General features: G+C 47.3%; 1 long non-coding RNA gene across 2 annotated transcripts; it reads left to right on the top strand.

Annotated features, from left to right (window-relative positions):
- The first annotated feature begins 815 nt into the window (after positions 1 to 815).
- On the top strand, positions 816 to 4607 carry LOC121142667. Of its 2 annotated transcripts, XR_005879696.1 has the most exons (4): positions 816 to 974; positions 1555 to 1699; positions 1867 to 1953; positions 4478 to 4607. It is a non-coding gene; the product is annotated as an uncharacterized LOC121142667 (long non-coding RNA). The 2 variants fall into 2 exon arrangements; XR_005879695.1 differs by lacking the exon at positions 1867 to 1953.
- Positions 4608 to 18501: the final 13894 nt, after the last annotated feature.

The following is an 18501-nucleotide window of genomic DNA, read 5'->3' as shown; positions in this document are numbered from 1 at the left end:
TGTGTAGCTACATGAGTGTGCACATCCATGTGGGGGAGTTTTCTTTAATGACTCTCCACCTTGTTCAACGAGGCAAGGTGTCTTAGCTAAGCTGGCTAGCTGGCTTGCTCCAGAGATCCCTGCCTCTTCCTTCTGAGTTCTGGGGGTCATAGACATCCATCTTCCATTCATAGTTTACTTTGAATTTTATTGATACATAGCAAATGTGCAATTTTCTGGGGCATGGGTGACACTTGGTATGCGTTGACCATCTGTAGCTGTCAGGAAGGGCGTGTGATATTTCCCTCTGTGGCGGTTTGAATTAAAGTCACCCTCCCCAGGACCTTATGTTTGAATGCTTGGTCCCCGGTTGGTGGAACTACTTGGGAAGGATTAGGAGGTGTGGCTTATTGTAGGAGGTGTGGCCTGGGGATTGGTTTCAAAGGCCACTAGGCATCGCCTGTGTGCTCTCTGCCTCGTGCTTGTGGTTCACGATGTGGGTTTTCAGTCGTTCCTTCCACCATACCTCCACCCCACCCTCATGAATTCTAACCCTCCGGAACCATGAGCCCGATTAAGTGCTTGTTTTTTAATAGAAGTTGCCTTGGTCATGGCATTTTATCACAGCAGTAGAAAAGCAAGTACTCTGTCCTCCTACACTCATCTCTTTGGGATGAAAATTAAAAATCCTCTCTTCTAATTTGAAAGCTACATCACAGTGGTTTGGCCACAGCCAGCCTGCTGTGAGATGCACACCAGGGGACTTTCCTTTGTCACCTCGTACCTAGCGACCACTCCCAGCCTGCTAGTCCACCCAACTCCAGTAGCCACTCTCCTTGCTGCTCCCAACAGGCTGACACCCACTGTGTGTTTGGACCACGTGTCCTTCGCCGTCCACAGACTGTGTCCTGGCACTCGTGGTTAATGCAGCCATGGGTGTGAGAATGCAGACATCCCCTCACACACTGATTTCTTCCTTTGCCGTGTTCTCACTGGTGGGTGGTCTCCTCATATGGTAGTTGCAGTTTTAAGTTTTTGAGAGGCCTCAGTGCTGTTTTCCATGTTGGCTGTACTTCTCAGCAGTGCTTAAGGGGTCCCCTTCGTCCCTTCATCTTTATTTTTCTTCTTTCTTCCCTGGGTTTCTCCAGATGTCTGGCTGAAAAGCCTAGTTCAGATACAGTGTGAGACATTCAAAGTTATCAGATGGAAATTGGGGGTGGGAGAGTTAGCTTTCAAAGGACAAGAGGAAAGGGCACAGACGAACCCAGCGATGGTCATCTTTTCTCTTTGTTGCCATCAAAGCTGCCACCTGTCACTCTGCTCCTCTCCTGTACCAGTACTCCTGAGCAGTGTGTGTGTGTGTGTGTGTGTGTGTGTGTGTGTGTGTGTGATTAGAAAGAATATCTTATACCAGAGGACATCTGTGTGCTTAACCTGCTGTCTGTTCCCCAGCAGCCAGGCTCCGCTGCCTGGGGATGTTCCCCGCCCCTCCCCTCACCCCCTTTGCTGTGTTCAGAAGTCCACAGCTCAGCACCTGCAACCTATCTGCTGCAGGCTCTTGTCCTCTCTTCCTAGAAACGAGCACAATGAAGTTGCTGAGCAAGCGGCGCGGGGATGCTCTGCTCTCTGGAAGTGCATTTGGGTTTAGCGCAAGGTATCTGCAGCTCTGTAAGCAGAAGCAGTGGCAGCTTTTATTTTCCACTGGACCGTGGATTTACAGGTATGTGTGACCATCATAAATGTCCCCAACCCCAAGCTTTAGCAATTTACACCCAAAGGCAAACTTTCTGATTCTCATCCTGTGTGCCTCTAATTTCTTGGACTGGTGGAGGAGGGGGTGTTTTTTGGATAGTACTTATTATTCTGTATTCACTGGCTAACTGGCAGGGACAGGTGTTCGGTTCAGTTCTGGGAGAGTGGGCAGACCTGGAGTGTGGCATCTGCATGGGCTGGTGGCCCAGCACCGCATCACCGGTGAGTGCTGCAGAGTTTACTGAGACTGTGTGTCTAGATGTGGCGGAGGGGCTCCTCCCCTTCAGATGAGAGAGACAAATGTTAGAACTTACTGCAAGGTGGCATTGGGCCCAGAGCAGGCAGTGCTCTGAGCATCCCGCTAAAGGGTGATAGTAGCAGTATCATGCTTGTGACTCTGCTGACTCAGACAATTGCCAAGAGCTGAGCCAGAACCCGGAACAGCCTCACTGACCCTCTCATTCCTCAAGTTCATGGCTGACTCTTCTGCATCCGGTTGCTGCTGAGGTCAGTACACAGGGAAGTCCCTTACCATGGAAATGAGGTAGCTCATCTCTCAGGTCTCCACCCTCCTCCCATCTCCCACTGTTTGTGGAAGAGAATCCCAACTTCTCGGGGCACCAGCTGGCTCACACCACAGGGCAGCTGGGGGAGTTCCTGCTGGCCTGTGACACACTATGTAAGTCACTTGGACCCTATAACCCACTACTTTCTCCACCCGGAACCTTTTCCCAGATACCCATGGCTCCTGCTGCCCACAAGTCACTTTGCCAGAGAGGCATCTCCAGCCACATCGATGGAATGTGGCCTCTACAGCTCCCTCTGTCCTCTCTCTCTGTGTAAGGCTCTCCTGCTACAGAGTGTGTACGTCACTGAAATGAGGTCACAGGTGTTCTTGCACCCCGAGGAAGCTGCCTGGAAAATAGGGGACACCCAGGAAGAGTTATTGGACATGAGCTGGAAGAAGGGCTCAACAGTTAAGAACACTTGCTGCTCTTTCAGAAGCAGAAGACCTGGGTTCAGTTCCCAGCAGCCCTTGTCAGGTGGCTTTCAACCGACTCCAATCTGAGGGGATCCAACACCTTCTTCCGGTCTCCTTGGGCACCAGGCACACATCTGGTACACAGACAGACATGCAGGCACTCACACATGACCACAAAATAAAAATGAATAAATCTTAAGAAAAGCAAGTTAAGAAACGGTTTGGTTAAACAGGTGAGCCTTTGAGATAAAAGGAGTCTCTCGGTAGAAATTGTGACCTGCATGACTCCGAGTTAGAAAGATTGTAAGCAGGGAGGGCCAGACTGAAAGGGTGTCTTCTGGACACGACAGGACCACGGCACGCGTGAGCTCACACTAGCTGTGGCCGCCCACACAAGATCAAGCACGTCAACACTCCAGCATGGAGGGGGTGAGGGATCTTGAGCCCCTACCCCTCGTTGAGTTAATGACAGTTAAGTTTCTTTCGTGTGTGTTGTGGGGGTCAGTTTTGTTTAAGAGTGTGGCTTCTTGCAGTTAGCTATGCTACTGTGGATGGCCGCACACCCGCGAGTTTATGGGCCTCACAAACAAGACTTGCTCCTGCTGCACACAAGTCATTTTGTTTGACTGCACACAAGTCATTTGAAAGAGAGAGAGAGTGTGTGAAGTTGGGAGGGAGTGGGAGGTGGCAGTGTGCATCTGGGAGCAGCAATTAGTGCTTGGGGTGGGGACGAATATGATCAAAATTTATTGTATGAAAGAATTAGCAAACACGTTGTGTTTGAAAAGGAAGAAAGGAACAATGTCTTGGTAGCTAGTGGGACATAGTGCTTTGGAGGGAAACACAGGCCCCCTCACAGGCTTTGACCTCCAGGCCTCAGGACAGGCAGGGGGGTGGCTGCCCCCACCACGGCTCACAGAGCCGCATCTGATACACCGTGTCCACCGCTGTGGAGTTTAATTTAGCCAATGTCTTGGCTGCAAGAGACAGCTGGTAAATTTAGTCGGGGGATTAGGGAACGTATAAGATGCGTAACTCCTTAAAAGGAACGGGGTGTCCAGGGAGCACCCCGGGGTTGGCCGTGAAAGGTGAGGCAGTATCCCTCTCGGTCCAGTCGGCAGGCCAAAGAGCAGGTTTGCTGAGTCTCCCGAGGGTTAGCATGTGGTGGCGCAGGGTGCTGGACACAGTCAGTGACTGAGCCAGCACCTGCCTCTAACCTGCTGACCAGGAGTCCTCCGCCACCAGGCTGCCTAGAAACCAGAAATACATCAGAGGGCCAGCTGCTGTGGGAAAATGAGGAAGTTCTGCAGGGGGGAGAAATAGGGGTGGCTGCCACAGGCATTGAAGTGGGTGGAAATAACACGCCTTCACCGAGTGTTGTGGAGAACTAACCAGCTTCACACCGAGCTCACAGAGGTGGAGACAGGCGATTTGGCCAAAAGAAGGCAGGAAAGGGCCCCAGGCCACAGACGGGAAGGTGGCAGGAGAGAGGACCAGGCAGAGAATGCTTTAGACTCTGCTCAGCCTCATCTCCTTCCAAAGAAGCGCAAAAACCAAGTCAGGACCTGAACTTGTCAGATTTAAAAAAATTTTTTAAGTGGCGACGGAAAGAGATAGTGAGAAGGAGAGGCCATCCCTTAAGGGGCAAAATTTGGTCACTTGTGTCTAATTAGAATGTGTGTGCCCTTTGACCTAACGACACTTGTCTATGCTTGCCCTAAGAATATCTTCCTTTTTTTCTTTCTTTTTCTTATTTTGGGACAGGGTCTTACTGTGTGACTTATGCTGCTTGAGCTCGCCATATAGCTGAGAACGACCCTGACCTCCGGGTCCTCCCGAGCCCCAGGGTGGCAAGTGTGTGCCTCCACACCCACGAATAAACTGAATACCTCCAGTTTCCGCCAGTGAAAGACTACATCACTCCCACAATGCCCCATGTCAGGCATCCTCTTTTGAAACAGGGAAAACCCAGACATGGTGTGACGGTCCTGAAGTCCCTGCGCTCAGAGGCCCAGGATGTCCTGGGATGCCTCAGGAGACACAAATTCATCACAGACTGACAAAGTGATAACGTCATATTACTAGGCACCTCAAGGCTTTTCTATTTCATTTGAATTCATTTATTTTGTTCAATTGCCCTGAAGTTCAAATTACACCCCCATACATTTTCTTTTTCATGGTTTTTAGTTTTCACTTCATTTTTTGTTTTATGTGGTTTTGTTTTGTTTGTTCTGTTTTTTTTCCCCTCTTTGCCAATAGAGGCTGGCCAGTGAGGCCCCCAGGGGATCTACCTGTCTCTGCCCCCTGCCCAGTACAACCACACCTGGCTTTTACACGGGTGTTGGGGTCCTGAACCCAGGTCCTCAGGTTATGCAGCACACGCTTTACCTACTGAGCTGTCTCCCGTCTTTCACTACCCTCTTCCACTTTTACAACATGGAAACAAGACCACAAGGGCTTAGCATTACACAAATGCCACAGCCCCTGCTTCTCTTGGCCTCCCATATAAAGCTCGGACTCCCCCGTGTGACTTTAGAAGGCCTTCCGGAACCTGCTCAAAGTAACCTGGTGCCCTCTCCTCCCTTGTTTCTCCTCTCCTGTTTTTATTTTCAAGGCTGCACAACATCTGTAGGCCCCGACTTTGAGCTGTGCCAACAGCCTGTTTGACCCACCACCGACCCGGGGCCTACCTGCCTCAGTGTGAGGCACACACCAGGCTCTGTAGAGCTTGGTCAGGCGTGCATCAGTGCCCCCAGGTACAGAAGGGAATGCTCTGAGCCACACTAGTGTCCCTGTTTGCTAATGCCACAGCTCTTTCTACGAGTCACATCCAGAACCCTTAAGCCCAACTGTGTGATCAGCAAGTGGTGTCCAGGGGCCTGCTGACTTGCCAGACATTAACCATCGAAATGCTGGAGAGGATCCTTGGGGACTGGGAGAAGTCTGTGTCAGAATGTCACCCAGAGGTGAGAGTACTTTTAACCAGCCAGAAAGTTCCTTCTCATTCCAGACTTCAGCCTCCTCCCTGTCCATGTTCCTATGCCCCACCCTGACCCAGTGCTGGTCACCTCCATCTCTAGCCTATTGCCTTTTGGAGGCTTTTATTTTGAAACTTTTGCAGGGTTCAGAAAATGTGTGACCCGTTTCTCCACCCGCCTCTCCCCTGAGAGTTTGTCCACAGGGCTTGGAAAGCTTCCCTCACCACATGGCACCGTGAACACCCATCTGGCCCCATGCTTTTGCCTAAAGATCTTTTGATCCCATGACCCCGAGCCCTTAGAATGGGGACACTGAGCTTGGAACCTAAACAAAGGTCAAGGCAAGGACGGAGGGCACAGGTCTGGAAGCATGGGGAGACTGAGGCAGGAGGATTGTAACCCAGGGTCTGCTTGTGTTAAAAAGACAAAGACCTTATCTTAGCAAAATTAAAGCTCAAAAAAGAAGGCTGTAGCTGTGAGGCTCCCTGACGTGTGAAGGGTCCAGCTGAATCTCTAATATGGTAATCAATACACAAACAGGCAAAACTCCAAAACCCCAGCAACAACGAGAAAGGACAGAAGAAGGCTTGCCAATGGTGACTCTACCAGACACTTCCAAAGCAGTTTGCGAACTGGGCCTGCCTTTGAGACAGCAGTCTAGTGACAATAAAAATACTTCAGTGCGCACCTATGGCTATGGATGCTTTGGAGGCTGAGGCAGGGGCATTATTTGAGCCCAGCAGCTCGAGGCTAGCTCAGGTAAGACTCTAGGGACCCTGCCATGAGTACCCAGGAGATAGATGGTGCCCTGAAATGAGAAGAAAGGAACTTGAGTCCCTTATGGCCCCTGTCCTCCCTGACTGCCTTAGTTACTATTCTATTGCTGTGGAAAGACACCATGACCAAGGAAACTTATAAAACAAAGCATTCAGTTAGGAGGTTCAGGGCTTCAGGGGGCAGTAGACTCCATGATCCCTGTGGTGGTTTGAATGAGAAGGCCCCATTTGAATGACTGGTCCTGAGCTGGTGGATTGGGAAGGATTAGGAGGTGTGGTCTTGCTGGAGGAGGTGTGTCACGGGGGGGGGCTCTAAGATTTCAAAATCTCACTCTAGACCCAGTCTTGCTGTCTTCCTTCCCTAGATAAGGTGTAAGCATTCAGTTACTGCTTCAGTGCCTGTCTGTCTGCCTGCCTGCCTGTCTGTCTGTCTGTCTGCCTGCCTGCCTGTCTGTCTGTCTTCCTGCCTGCCTGCCTGCCTGTCTGCCTGTCTGTCTGCCTGCCTGTCTTCCTGTCTGCCTGTCTGTCTGTCTGCCTGCCTGCCTGTCTTCCTGTCTGTCTGTCTGCCTGTCTGTCTGCCTGCCTGCCCCCTGCTGCCTGCCTGTCTGTCTGCCCGCCTGCCCCCTGCTGTCTGTCTGTCTGCCATGCTCCCCACCATGATGTTCACAGACCCACCCTCTGAAACAGTAATCGGCCCCTAATTAAATGCTCTCTTTTATAAGTTGCCTTGGCCGTGGTGTCTCTTCACAGCAATAGAACAGTAACTAAGAAGCCGTCGTGACTGGGCGCATGGCAGCAAGCGGGCAGGCGTGGTGCGGAGCGAGGGCTGAGAGCTCAGACGTTAAAACAACAACCGTGAGACAGAGAAGGAAAGAGTAGGATTAAAGAGTCAAAGCAACAATTGATTTATGGAAGAACTAAAGTTGCTCAGGAGGGGATAATACCTCAACCCACACAGTGATACTTAATAACTAATTTATGTGGTCATGCAAATGAACATGGGACCATTGTTGTAACCAAAAGTCATGATGTAAACATCTCAGTGGGGAAAGGGAAGGCGGGAATTAGGTTTGGGAGAGCACTGGATTCCCATTTACAGAAAGAGGAGAATAAACAGATAAATAATAAATAAAATGACAGTGTCGGTCTCCGTTTGGAAACAACCGTGTAGAGGAACAAACAGTGAAACCCACAGAGGAATGCAGGGAACTCCTTCCCCACAAGAGTCTGGGTCTCCCTCAGACTTTGTTTCCTTTTCTTCTTGCTTAATTAGCCTTCACACCAGGGGAGCCAGGAGCACATTAGGGGTGTGGCCCACTGCCCTGTTGCTAAGAGAGCACTTTCCCTGTTACTACTCTGGAGTCATCCCCTTATGCTGCTGTAGCCAGGTTTTACAATGGAAGGAGGCTGGCTTTCTTTGGGTGTGGGAAGGGAAGAGGGAGCTTTTCGGTGAGCTCTATGTTGTTGTAAATCCAACTCCTGCATTCCTGTCGCAGACACTGATAAACCAGTGGAAAGGAACCACAGGGGCAGAGGCAGAGGTGCAGGCTGGGGAGGAAGCTGAAGGGAGCACACGGCTATGGGGAGAGGGGACCAGGAAGAGTCAGAATCACTTGACCATTTTCTAAAGACGAGCATTATGTGCGTTTGTTGGACGTGCGTCTATGTGTGCGCACATGCCAATGTGTGCGCACATGCCACAGCTTGCGGATGGAGGTCAGAGGGCAAACTGAGGGAGTCCGTTCCCTCCTTCCACCACACGGGTCCTGCAAATCCAGCTCAGGCCACCAGGCCTTGAAGCAGGTCTTCTAAGCCACCTAACCAGTCCTTTCTGTTGCCGGAGTTTGGTAGTCACTGCCTTCTACCTTTTCATCCGACTTAACAACTTCGTTTTTTTCAGGCAGGGTCTCATGTAGCCCCACCTGGCCTGAATTCTTGATCCTCCTGCCTCTACTTCCTGAGGTTACAGGTAAGGCTGTCAGAGTTCTTTGTGCAACTCAGAATGTAGCTAAGCGGGAGCTACCTCTAGCTTCCTCCAACACTAAGCTGAGGCTATGGTCTAAACCCTGTAGACCCCTGCCCTGCCTGCCGCAGCTGCCTGTCTGATGTCCCGACCCCTGCCTTTTATAAACATATTGATTTATGACTTTCTTTCCTGTGACTGTCAAAGCCCATGCGACCTTCTCCACTCAGAACATGTCATTCAGGGTAACTCGGATCTGTGTTCCCCTGCCACAGTCACTCATCTTTGACTGAGAATAAATTATTAGCTTATTTCCTTAGGGCAGAGTTGGTGACTTTCCGTACACAGCGTGGGGCACTCGGGGCTTGCTCTGGGAGGGGAAGGGAGGGAAGCCCAATTGAGACTAGAGCCTGCCTGAGCTAGAACATGGTTCTTCCCACTCCCGGAGAGGCTGGGGGGAGGAAGCATAAGGGGCAGTAGGATTTGGGGGCCAGTGTGGACGGGAGGCCTGGGACAGGAAGGCCCTGAGGGGCAGCCCTTGACATAAAACACAGATGGAGGACAGCAGTGTGATCCGGGTCAGGGCTGGAGGGCCCTAAAGGAGGCCAGGTGCACTCCTAACAGACTGCATAAGAGGGGAAGGGAGGAGCCAAGGTGATGCCTGGTGAGCAGGGAATTCGTGAGGGGAGGTGCTATTTAGAAAGAGAAGGCTGCAGGAGCGGGGGGGGGCGCGACGATGGACGGACGACTGGGACAGGAGAAGGGACAGTGACACATGAATCTGGCTCAGGGAGAGACTGCACACCTGTGGGAGATGACACACACATATACCCAGGGAGAGCAAGTGGCAGCCAAGAAAGGGTTGTAGAGAGCCCTGGGAAGCAGCCCCAGACGCGGGGCAAGGGGGCGGTTTAGGCAGGGCCAAAGCTGTGCTCCCAACAGAGAGCTTAGTTGGACAGGGGCTTTAGGGACAGTGGGTCACTGGTGAAAGTAGCTTACCCTCGGACAAGGGGCTGGGAGGCCAGTAAAGACAAGTGTAGCCCTTGTGATCGGAGGATCAGGTATAAACTGGGAACACAGTTTCAGGAGGTGGGGGGTTGGCTAGGGAGAGGCATGGTGGTCCAGCAGTTACAGTGTGGGCCCGATAAGAGACAGCTTTTCTCTGATGACCCAGGGTGGAACCCATCAAGAGAACTGAAATGACCTCAGTTCCTGCAGGAGGCACTTTTGGGGGCGGAAACAGCACAGTTTGTCTGGCCGTCCACTTGTCTCCCTCTCTCTCTCTTCTCTTCTCTTTCTTTCTTTCTTTCTTTCTTTCTTTCTTTCTTTCTTTCTTTCTTTCTTTCTCCCACACACACTGTGGACCCTGTTTGGACACGGAAGATTTAAAGATCAGTGTGACACCTGACTTGTCCTGAATGTGCTGTCCTGCATCTCTGTCTCCAGGAGGGAAGGGCATCATCGCGGGGTTGCTGTGTTAGGGGATGGAGGCAATGGCATCCTGGCAGGATACAGCCTTGATCACACCCAGGCAAGAGGGGGCCCTGGGGCAGCGCTCTGCCCCCTACCACTGAGGACAAATCTTCCTAGCTCTCCTCCGAGTTCCTCACCCAGAAGCCCTGGCTCTTCCCTCTTGACTCTGGAGTGGGTTCCATGAACACAGAGCAAAGGCTGCACCCCGTCTGCTGGAGGGCTGTCAGGGATTTACTGTTCACGGCTGCTTTCCTGCCATGACAACAGAATTGGGCGATCATGACCAAACAGCACCCCCACAAAGTCTGGAACGTTTACTATCTCGCCTTTCCTGAAAGTGGCTGCCAGCCCTGTGCTGCCACTGAGCAGAGCACTGTGACAATTCTCTCTTCCTCACTGACAATCCCAATGGAGCAGGGTCATAAACTGGAGTTCGCTGTCACTGGGCCACTTCCCAGGAGGTGGGAGGAGAGAAGGGAGATGGGGGCGGGGTGCTATGCTCTTTGACAAGTATGTACTCCTGGCTTCCCTTTCCAGGGCACTGGCCAGCATATGGTACCCTGTTCCCATGTAGCTTTGAAGCAGGTTTGTGACATGCTTTGGATGTAGTTTGTCACCCAGGGATTCCTGTGTTGGAACATGAGAGGTAGTGGCAGAACCTTTTCTAGGTGACCTAAAATTACTCTCTCACAGCCTCTTGACACCTGGGTAGATGTCATACCCAGATGCATAAACAGATACATAAATCAAATATTTGCTGACAATAAAATTTTATTTTAAAACATTTCTGCCGGGCGGTGGTGGCACACGCCTTTAATCCCAGCACCCGGGAGGCAGAGGCAGGCGGATCTCTGTGAGTTTGAGGCTAGGCTGGACCGACAGCCTCCAAAACAATACAGAGAAACCCTGTCTCGTAAAAACCAAAATAAAAAATTTCCTTGGTATACATATAAGTTTACAATTTATTAAAGATGAAAACAAGTTAGCATATTAATGAGAGGGGCATGTTTGCTATTCTTAAATAAACGATTAAATCTTGGGTAAAGACATGATCTTGCAGGATGTCGAGTGTCTTCAGTGTTTTACAGAGTTGGCAGACAGTTTGATTTTATGGTCATCAACGGTGAGACCACCATAGACAGTACAAAGTGACAGTGCATTTAGGGACATTTCAGAAATGGTTGGAGATTCTGCACTAACTGAAATGCATCAAATGGTACTTTCAAAAAACGAGACTCAAGTCAACAACTCTGAAAGCAATTTTTAACAATCAAACATTTTAACACAATGCAACCCCAAAATACCCCAATCTGATGCTTATACATTGAAGAGTGATAGAAGAAATATCGCAGTTCTTCTGCTATGTTTGTATGAGAGAAGGAAATCATGTACAGTGAAAACACTGCAGCCACAGTGTGCGATCATCTGGAAACTGAGCCAGCGTTGTGAGATGTGACACCACATCCTCTGTAGAGTGAGCGTTCATGTTCAGATCTGAAGCTGTGGTGACGTCACATGCTAAAACTGCCAGAAACACCAGGCTCATTACGCATTCAATTTTGAGTCAATCTGTGATCAAATGTGGTTCAGAAACCTTTTACTGGGGATATTTGTGTACGCGTGTGATTTCCACATTTAGTTATGTGACCCCACTTGGGGAGTGGGGGAGTCGCATGGGGCCACGGCCCACAGTTTAAGAAGCTGGGCCCAAGTGGGTGATCCTCACTTCTCTGAGGACCACACTCTAGGAAGGGATTAAAGGGGTTCTGAAGGGACCCACCCAAAGATGGCTTTGCGTTCTTATAACTGGATCCTGACCCGATTCCAGCCCTAGTCTCCTGTCTCTCTGTGTGAGCCATGTGTGCCTTGTGGTGTCACCCACTGGTGTGACGCAGCCAGGCAGTGACTCAATAGAGCCAGCATTATGCTGTTTGGATCTTCAGCTCCCCAGACCAAAAGCTAAATAAGCTCCTTTGCTCCATCAACTCACCAACCTCTGCTATTTCGTTACAGTAGGGAAACAGGAAACTAACTCAACTGAAAATAAGTGCCCTTTATACACAAGAAATGCAGTGAACAAGAGGCGGGGTTAGAGCTGAGAGGAAACAGTTTTACCACCAACCTGGAGCGTTGACCCTTGAGACACTTGTTCCCCGCCTCTGTAGAGCAGGAGCCCGATCGCTGGTGTCCTTCCTGAGAAGGACAACTTGGAGCCAGGTTCAGACTGGGAATCCATGGGTTCCTGGGAGCTCAGTGCCTGAAGGTGAAAGCGAGCCTGTCTCCTTGAGCCGTCGTCTTTGCCAGACTCCGTGGGAAATGACGATCCCTGTGAAAGGGATTGCACAGGAAATGGGACCAGAGAAGCTAGATGCTAAGCATGGGCTTCCTAATCTCTCCCTCCTTGTGCATGTGTGAAACAATGCATGCGGCATAACTTGTATACGTTTATAGCTCCATTGCATGGATGTGTATGTGTAGGAGGAAGTCTATGCCGCCATGAAACATGTGACTTACTAGAGGCGCATACAGATGAGGTAATAAAAGGGCGGTTTACCACACCGCTAACCACACCCACTTTAGGCAGGACTAAAGACGTATACGGCTGGACATAAAGACGTATACGTATGTAGGCAGAACTACGTCACTAGCCAAGCCCACTTTTGGGCATGGCTAGGGGCGTTACTGGGGAAGGCATAAAAGACAGCGCACAGGAAGTCTCGCTCTCTTTTCCTGGAGTTCGGCTTCCGGTCCAGTCGCTAGCTGAGATCTGCTGGGCTTCTCGGGGTTTGGTATCGTGTGAGTAATTTTCTAAATTAAATACTTAGCTTCCCTTTCAGTAACTGTGTGTCGCGTATCGTTACAGCGTCCGTAAAGCCAACAGTTTGGTGTCGGAGCGGGATTGGAATCGGGACCCAGAAAAAACGGCTTCTCTCGGCCCGACCAGGCGCACGTGGACTCTCCTTTCGCTAAGTTCCTCACCACTTCGCTCGGCAAGGCACGATTCCTGCCGCCAGGAACCAGCACCGTCTACCTGCCGGTAAGGTTAGGTATTCCAAGGTTTCTCTCACGGCCACGTGCTGTTTTACTGGCGGCCAGCTGACTCCGGCCACGTGCTCTCTCACTGGCAGCCTGTTGATTTCGGCCTGAATTACTCCACTGATAACAAACGTAACTGCTTTATACAATGTCAACAGCTAACACTATGATGCAGGATGTTAAGAATTTTCTTGGTTTTTGTATGGATGGGATTTTAGAAAGGGTTGAGGACCTACCTGAAAGGTGCTTCCTACCCATGATGGTGATTATTAGCTTCATAATCAATATAATTTTGTTAATGAAATGGTTCAAAAATAGGAATAAACTTATACAGGTCATGCAGTCATCGCAGGATAGTTTTGAAATCTTAATACAAAGGATTCAGGAAATGCAAAATTCATTGCAGGAGAGTAAGAAAGGGTTGGTAGAAAATATTCAGGATATTAAAAATGATAATGTAGGTCTGACGAACAGGTTTAAAGAGACGGAACACAAAATTGAATTATTTTCAGGAAAAATGTGTTCCATAGATAGAATTGAAAAATTGGAACATAATGTGGAAACATTTAACGACAAACACGGTTCCATGTTTGATGATTTCACTAGCAAATTACAAAGACTGGAACATAAAATTGAAATGCTAGCAGAAAAGAATTGTTCCATGTCTGAGAGCAATGGTAAACTAACTGATAGAATATCATTTGTAGAAGGCAGTTTACATGCTATTGAGGTACTTGCTAAGGATGAGACTATTAGAAATTTGGAATCACATGTAAACGATGAATGTAAAAAAATGAAAGATTCCATGACATCCTTAGAAAATCATTTGTCCCAAGAACTTCAAGAGCTCAGAGAAACAATGATGAATAGACTGCAGGATTTAGAAGACGCTCAATCTGATACTTCAGAATCAGAAATACAGGCAACAGGTCAGGACAGGAGTTTCCCAACGCTTCTCAAATGCCGGAATGATTTCCCTAAGGTTGCTATGCGTTCCCCTATGGTTTTTCCAGTATCTGTATCAGAAAAACCAGCAACGAAAAAACAATCAAATGGTCCCATTGCTTATCACTGGGAGCCTATACAGATGAAGGATCTAAAAAATATTAAGGAGGCCATTGTCATGTATGGTCTTCATTCTCCCTTTGTCAGAGAGCTCCTAACCTCATGGGCTACTGTAAATAAAGTAACCCCAAAAGACTGGGCCCAATTAGCCTCTGCAGTGCTCGAAAATTCTTGCCAAATTCAATGGAGAGCTTTGTGGAGGCAAGAAGCAAAAGCAATTGAGATTCAGGAATTGCAGAACGGTCATGAAGTACCCCAAGACAAGATTCTTGGGGAGGGTCCTTACGCTGACACGCAGGTTCAATCTGCATATGATGAGCACATGTTGTCTTTGTGCCGTACAGCTGCTTTAAATGCCTTGGATAAGGTTTGTGAAACAGGAGAGATAATGCAGCCCTACACCAAGGTATTACAGGGCCCAAGGGAAAGGTTCACTGAATTTTTAGAGAGATTATCCAGAGCAGTAGAGGTACAGGTAGCGAACCCAGAATCCAGGCGTCTCCTTATAGAATCTTTGGCGTATGAGAACGCGAATCCTCAATGCAGGCAGGTAATTTGGCCATTAAAAATAAGATCAGCGCCATTGGAGGAATGGGTTCTGCATACAGCGAACCTGGAATGTAAAAGTCAGGATACAGGAGCTTGGGTAGGTGAAGCTATTTCTACAGGCTTGAGGAGGCACCAGGATGCCAAACACCCTACCTGTGATGATATAGAGGCATGGGTAGGGAAGGCAATCTCAAAGAATTTAAATAGGCGTAAAGATCCAACATGCTTTAACTGTGGTAGAATAGGACATCTTAGTAGGAACTGTAGACAACGCATTCCTAGAAATAATGCTTTTACCAGGAATGCATCAAACAGAAGGCCTAAGCCTCCTGGTCTATGCAGGAGGTGTGGGAAGGGGCGCCATTGGACTGATGAATGCTTTTCCACAATAGACAGACAAGGTAGATCTTTGCAGCAGGGAAACGGGCTTCCGGGGCTCCATGGAGCCCCGAAAAGGAAGATTATCCGGTCATTCCCAGTGACAATGGAGGACAGCCTCTCCCAGGACAATTAGAAAAGGAAGATTATCCGGTCATTCCCAGTGACAGTGGAGGACAGCCTCTCCCAGGACAATTAGAAGATCCACTGCCCATTGTAAATAATACGGCATTGGATAATACATTAGCTCCAGAGGATGAAACAATTACATCAGGAGGAGATACAAAACATATATTTTGGCAAACTTCTATACAATATCATAGACCCAAACTTCCGGTTAAGGTAAATAATAGGGTGATTTACGGATTACTGGACACCGGAAGTGACGTCACTATCCTTAATCAGCAGTCCTGGCCACAAAACTGGGCTTTAAAAGAGGTTAATGTTCAATTCTTGGGGATTGGAACCCTATCTGAAGTTAAACAGAGCGTTAGATGGATTGACTTTATTGGGCCAGAAGGACAGAGAGGAAGGTTAAAGCCATATGTTGCAGATATTGCTATAAACCTCTGGGGTCGTGATCTACTCCAGCAATGGAATACGCAGATTAAAATTCCTCCGGTATCAGCTAGGAATTATAGACAAGCTCTTAGTGGTAGTAAGAATATAGTAAGACAGTACAGAAAACAGATGCCAAATGTACAGGCTGTGCAGAAGCAAGATGCTAGTGCCAAACCTACAGAGCAACCAAAAGCTCTACCATTAAAATGGCTGACAGAGGAACCCGTCTGGGTGGGTCAATGGCCTATGACATCTGAGAAGTTAGAGGCTTTGGAGAAGTTAGTTCAGGAACAGCTAGATGCTGGACATATTGAGGAATCAACTAGTGCATGGAATTCACCTGTTTTTGTTGTCAAGAAGAAGTCTGGTAAGTGGAGAATGGTTACTGATCTTAGAGCCATCAACAAGGTAATTCAGCCTATGGGGTCTCTACAACCTGGGATGCCGTTACCTTCTCTAATTCCTAAGGATTGGCCAATTATAGTTATAGACTTAAAAGATTGTTTCTTCACCATACCGTTACAAGAAAACGACAGAGAAAAGTTCGCCTTCACAGTACCTACCTATAATAATTCCCGTCCGGTACAGAGATTCCAGTGGAAGGTACTACCTCAAGGTATGTTAAACAGTCCAACTTTGTGTCAATATTTTGTGAATAAACCTCTAGAAATAATTCGTAAAAAATTTCCACATTCGTTAATATATCATTATATGGATGACATATTATTGTCTGATTCAAATAAGGATACTTTGGAAAAGATGTTTGAGGCAGTAAAGGAAATTTTGCCTCGCTGGGGATTACAAATTGCCCCAGAAAAAATACAAAGAGGAGATTCTATTAACTATTTAGGTTATAAAATAGATGCTCAGAAAATTAGACCACAGAAAGTACAGATCAGAAGAGATTGTTACCGGACTCTTAATGATCTTCAAAAACTATTAGGAGAAATCTCTCAATTACAGACGATTATTGGTGTAGAAGGGCATGATTTAAAACACCTGAAAATGGCTTTAAAAGGAGATAAAGACCTAAACAGCCCACGAGTACTATCAGCTGAGGCTGAAAAAGAATTAGAATGGGTAGAAAAGAGAATATTAGAAGCACATGTGGACCGTGTGGATCCAAATCTGGACTGTATTCTGGTTATTTTACCATCTAGAGAATACCCCTCAGGAATATTAATGCAGAGGGACGACATCATTCTAGAATGGGTATTTCTGCCACATAAACAAAATAAAAAATTGAAAACATATATAGAAAAGATATCTGATTTGATATTAAAAGGTAAATTAAGGCTTCGTCAACTGACTGGGAAAGACCCAGCTGAAATTATTGTACCATTAACGAATGAGGAAATTTCCTCCTTATGGAAGGATAATGAGTATTGGCAAATAGCTTGCAGTGACTTTTTGGGAAGTATTAGTAATAACTATCCCAAAACAGAGAGAATCAAATTCATAAAGAAAACAATTTGGATTCTTCCACGTATCGTGAGACAAACACCTATTTCTGGAGTTCTTACCTTCTACACGGATGCAAACAAATCAGGTAAAGCAGGGTATAAATCAGGAAATATAAGTAAAGTAGTTCAAAGCCCTTACAACTCCGTACAAAAGGCAGAGTTATATGCCATTCTCATGGTACTTACAGACTTTACAGAGCCTCTCAATATAGTCACGGATTCTCAGTATGCAGAAAGAGTTGTCCTGCACATTGAGACTGCAGAATTTGTTCCTGATAATACAGAATTAACCTCATTGTTTTTACAATTGCAGGAAATCATCAGAAACAGGACTCATCCTATATATATAACACACATCAGATCCCATACAGGTCTGCCAGGTCCTCTGGCACAAGGCAATGATGAAATTGATCGTTTATTAGTAGGTAATGTGTTGGAAGCTTCAGAATTTCATAAGAAACACCATGTTAACAGCAAAGGTTTAAAGAAGGATTTTTCTATCACCTGGCAACAAGCCAAAGAAATAGTAAGAAATTGTCCCAGTTGCTCATTGTACAATCAAACTCCATTACCAGCAGGTTGTAATCCTAAAGGTATTCACAGAAATGAACTCTTGCAAATGGATGTATTTCACTTCCCAGAATTTGGCAGTTTGAAATATGTACACCATACTATAGACACGTTCTCAGGCTTCCAATGGGCTACTGCCCTCAGCTCTGAAAAAGCTGACTCTGTTATTACACACCTCTTAGAGGTGATGGCTGTTATGGGTATACCTAAAACAATAAAAACTGACAATGGTCCAGCATATGTCTCCAGTAAATTGGAACAATTCTTCAAATATTATAATATAAAACATGTAACTGGTATACCTTACAATCCCACAGGACAAGCGATAATTGAAAGATCTAACCGGACTTTAAAAGAGATGCTTCATAAACAGCCAGGGAAAACAAAGACACCTAGACACAGGTTACACAATGCTTTACTAACGTTGAATTTTCTTAATGCTGATGAAAAAGGACAAACTGCAGCAGAAAGACACTGGACTACAGAGAAGACTTCTGAACTGAACCAACCGGTGTATTTTAAGGATGTTATGACCTCAGTCTGGAAACCAGGATATGTGTTACGTTGGGGAAGGGGTTATGCTTTTGTTTCCACAGGAGAAGAAAAGGTTTGGGTTCCATCAAAATTAATTAAAATTCGATCAGAACAGAAAACATCTCAGGAGGAGGAAGATAACAGCCCATCTACAAATTCATAGTCCACAATGGGTAAAGTGACCTCCTAAAAGGAAAGAGAAGTGCTTTGTTTTTGTATTCACAGGTAAACTCAGCAAAGAACACTGGACATATGGATTCCTGTAGAAGAATGAATAGCTACCCTGAGGACCATCAAACACACACTGTGTGGTATCAAAGTCTAAATCTCTCTATATTGCTTTTTCATAGTATCCTTTTATCTTTATTTCTTCACATACCTCAATTCCCATTCATTTAACTGAAGCTGGCTTTGGAGTTGGATTGGCTCTCCTACTCTAAAC

This window comes from Mesocricetus auratus, unplaced genomic scaffold, assembly GCF_017639785.1.
Source record: "Mesocricetus auratus isolate SY011 unplaced genomic scaffold, BCM_Maur_2.0 Super-Scaffold_100010, whole genome shotgun sequence".
NCBI lineage: Eukaryota > Metazoa > Chordata > Mammalia > Rodentia > Cricetidae > Mesocricetus > Mesocricetus auratus.
The sequence above is the reverse complement of the archived record's forward strand: the minus strand, read 5'-3'. Positions and strand labels throughout refer to the sequence as shown.